Source organism: Ostrea edulis, chromosome 5, assembly GCF_947568905.1.
Source record: "Ostrea edulis chromosome 5, xbOstEdul1.1, whole genome shotgun sequence".
Classification (NCBI taxonomy): domain Eukaryota; kingdom Metazoa; phylum Mollusca; class Bivalvia; order Ostreida; family Ostreidae; genus Ostrea; species Ostrea edulis.
Genome location: NC_079168.1, coordinates 44809032 through 44813739, shown reverse-complemented (window position 1 = coordinate 44813739; position 4708 = coordinate 44809032).

Below are 4708 nucleotides of genomic sequence, written 5' to 3'. Positions count from 1 at the left end.
TTTATTGTTCAAGTGTCTTTTGTAGGAAAGCCCATTGAGCTCTTTGTAACGAAAGGAGAAGATTTTTTGCAACAACAAAAAAAGCAAAAAAACCGCGTAAATTTCACATTATAACGCGAAACTTTTGCGTCAAAATGCGTTAACGTTCGCGAATAGACATAACTTTTGCTTTATAACGCGAAATATTCTATATAAATATGGGGGTTGGGGGGGTTTACAGTGAATGAAGACTGACTGTTATACATTTTTAAGTAACCAGAACTAAATACATGTACACACTGTGTCTACCTTTCACACACACACTTTTCAAAATGTTCGTGTTATTTTAAAATTAACAACTTTTTAATAGGGGGTATAAAAATTTCGTCCATTGGAAAAAAAATGTCACAGAATTTTAAAAGTACAACCACTAAATCTCTCAATTTACATTATATTATAGAGTTTTAAAAATGCTTTCTTTTGAATCATTTGATAACCTGAAAAAATCCGTCAGACTGTCGCCAGAACGAAATCATTTTCTTCCTATGATAGATGAATCTACACTTTTCAAAAGTTATGTCCCTCGGCTCCCATCTTTGGGGGAAAGGAAAGGCAATTAATTAATATCCTCACAGTAACCGTTCTAACTTACTAGTTATAAATTTGATATTTTGAACATATTTTATTGTCTAGGTTCTTAAAACTGAGAACGATCTCGCCTATGTGAATAACAAGCTTCAAGTACAATGGAATCAAAGGTGCTTATATGAAGCAGTTAAACTATATCAAGAGACACGAATGTACAAAAACACAAAGTACAGCTGGAAAAGTCTATCGTTATTCTTCCTCATTGTAATGAACATATTATTTAATGTTACTTCTATAATGTTGAGCACATGTAATAGTCTCTTTCAACCAGACGTTCGGTTATCTCCGATAGGGATGCGTGGTTAAAGGAGACTACGCATGTAATCGATAAATGGGGGGGGGGTTGTTATGACAACGTTTCGCGATTGTAGGCAAAATGTCCCGCGTTATAACATAAATGTTTCACGTCATATCGCAAAACTTTACTTTTATATTCGCAAACGTTTCACGTTATGTCCAAGACACGGTATATAAACGATATCGGCAATAGTGAAACGATATCAGTATGATTTCAACTATACTGGGTTTTGTACTGAGGCTGTAATCCTAAGGGTTTGTATAGTCGATATCGTATTGATGTGGTGTCGTGATTCTTGAGGTTTTCTGTCTTGTCGATATCGACGATATCATATCAACATCGAATCATTATTGTGTTGACTATCATTTGAATCATGCATGTCACTGTTAGTCTTGGTCAGTCCTTTTATCGATATTGTATCGATGTCGAATCATGACCGTTGTGATCTTCCACCTTGTAGATATCGAGGACATCGTATCGAATCATGATCATGTTGACTATAGTGATCATGTGTGTAATTTTTCGTTTGAGATATTTTTTTCCTGTCGATATCGAATCATGATCGTATTAACTATCACCATCGCGCGTGTCATGCACTTTTAGTGCGAGTTATCCCTTCCTATGTTGTGAATAGAATATAAAATTTAATATTAGACGAGGGGAGATTAAAATTCATGGACTGGTGCCATATAATAGAATACTTTTAGTATAGGTGCCCATATATGTGGCGCCATCAGTTTGGGTAAGGAGGTCCCCATGGATATACCGTCTAACCCTAATCTTAACTGTAAACCTAACATGATATCGTTATCATAGATGACCTTTGAAAACAGTTTTGTATATGGTACATTAAAACGTTGTCAATTCACGATATGGAGACATCATCGATACCGACATCGTACTTGGTCATTGGAAAACTGTTGTTTATGGTCAACACTTACTTTTTCAGATGACGATATCGACATGATGTCGTCATGCTATCGTCGATATCGATATCGTATTTGGTACTTGAAAACAGTCATGTATATGATAGATTATGATATTGTAAGATTACGATATCGTCACGCTATTGTCGATATCGATATCGTATTTGGTACTTGAAAACACTCTTGTATATAACAGATTATACTTTGGGCGAGATTACGATATCGACACGATATTGTCATGTTATTGCCGATATCATCGATATCGTATTTGGTCTTGGACATGTATGGCGTTATGATGCGAAAATCTATTTTGTTATAGCTACGAAAATGAGTGCAATAGACTTTAAAATAGTACTTTTGCATCTTTCTTAGATGCTTTATTGCTCTCGCACGAGTGAAGATATTGAATATCTCATAAAGACATGGGATACGTTACTTCAAATCACATGAATTGATAAAACACTTTGATTCCTGACACGTCATTACACAACAATGTAAATGATCCATAAATACATCCCCAAAAATAACAATAAGAACCCCATGGGCCACATCGCTCACCTGAGTCACATTGGCCCTGCCATTGTTCGGTTGTTGTGCTTTTTAAAAGATTTTTTTTTTTATCAATCTTTAATTCCATGAAAAGTTTTGACCCCATATTGACGCCTCGGTCCATTTAGTGAAATAATCTGAAATGACGATAATGTATCGGTTTCCATTTTCTGTTTCGGAGAATTCATCACGGATATCTGTAGCTATCCTCTCTAATGGAAACCCAACCTGTATAGACTGCATAGGGGTTCTTTGTGTTTTGAGAGGAGCTGTCCTCCTACATCGCAAACTGAGGCATATCTTCTCACGTCGCTCTGCAAACCTGGCCAGTAGTAGTTCTGTCTGGGTTTTTAAGGTTTTTGTCATCCCTAAATGGGCGTTATGCATCTGTTGTATGATAAGCCTCCTCTAAGATGGTGAGACAGCAGTCTGATATGTCTTTGTATTGCTGTCCTCAATTTCCCACAACCTTTATTGTGAGTCTACTGCACTGAGCCAAACGTGATTTCACAACGTAACCCTCTCGGACGCAATATCACTATAATCTGGACGTGTCTCATTTTGCAACCAAGACTTCACAAGTCTTATATCCTTACATTCGTCTTGCAATGCGACTAGCTCAAAAGATTCAGCGTTTTCCGAAGAATTGTCTTCTACCCCCAGCACAGTCTTTAGATACATCTGTCTTGTCCCAGTCATTAAAATATCCACGCTGATTACAAGGCATTCTGCTGAGACTATCTGTATTACATTGTACCATGCAGTTTACCAGCCCTGTGCTCTTCTCCATTTCATACGTCGATATGACCTAGAGTGAAATGTCCTTCCGGATCTTTGAATCTCTGCAACCACATCAGTGAACATCTGTTCTTACCAAGAACCTGCGTCCATATAAGAAAGGTCTGAAATGCTTGATAAACGTCACAACGGCAAGGAGCTCTTTCTGTGTAACGCAGTATTTCCTTTCTAACTTGCCGAGTACTTTACTTGCGTAAGCCACAACCCTTTCTTCTTCATCCTGCAGCTGTGATAAGGCGGCCTCAATAGAATTTTGACTTGCGTCTGTATCTAAAATTAAAGGTTTGGTAAAGTATGGGTGAGTGAGGATGGGTGCTAACGTTAACCGATCTTTTGGGAGCTCAAACACTGCCTGACACTCATTAGTCCATTTAAACAGAACAGATGCCTCTGAATGTTTATGCAATGGTCGAGCAATTCGAGCAAAATTGGCAATGAACTTGAAACCATGAAAGACCAATAAAAGATTGGACCTGTGTCTTATTTACTGGCTCTGGCCAACGCTTCACAATCTCTACATTTTCGGGGTCAGTCTGAATCTCATACTCTGAAATTATATGTCCCAAGTACTTCACCTATCTAGCAAATAAGGGGCACTCTCTATCCCTGAGCTTCAGCCCCGCGGCAAGTTGTATTTCGAACACCAGTTCCAAGTTCTGGAGCATTTCACCAAATGTCTTTCCATAAACAATGACATCGTCCAGGAAAGTAAGACACACCTGCCATTGTAGGCCAGCCAATACCGAACCCATCAAGCGTTCAAACGTGGCTGGGGCATTGCACAGCCGAACAGCATCACATGATGAACTCGTAAAGACCTTGGTGAGTGATCAATGCTGTTTTATGTTTATCATTTGGATCTAGCTCAACTTGCCAGTATCCAGAATTTAGGTCCAAAGTGCTAAACCATTTGACACTACACTGGTTAAGAGACTCGTCATTACTAGGTAATGGGTAGGCATCCTTAGTCAAACGTCCGTAATCTACACAAAATCGCGTGAACCCATCTTTCTTAATCACCAGTACGATTGCTGATGACAAAGAGGTTTGTGAAGACTCTATGGCACCTCTCCCTAGCATATCAGATACATGATCTTGAACCCCTTTCGCCAAAATCGAAATTTTTGTATCGTTTGTCTCCAATATAAAGATGTATTTTTTCTCGTACATTTCTGCCCAATAAATAATGAATTCTTCAAACATTCTACGTGTAGGCATAGTTCAGTACAATCTATAAACGGTTTTATCTGCCTAAAAATATACAAAATGGAATTCATGGTCACACTATTTATAATTTTGGGATTATTTCCTCAGGTCAATAAAAAAGTGAATTGCACAAAATATAAGTGGGAATAAACATTTTACATTATTTAGAAGCGTTCAAATGTCAACACGGGGTACCTATATACCGCCCGCGTTTTCTTTGTTATAAAATGCATTTATCTTGATTCCTTACTGGGGTTTTTTTGTTGCTAGTATCCCAAACGACTGAGTTCGTAAATTTTGAAGT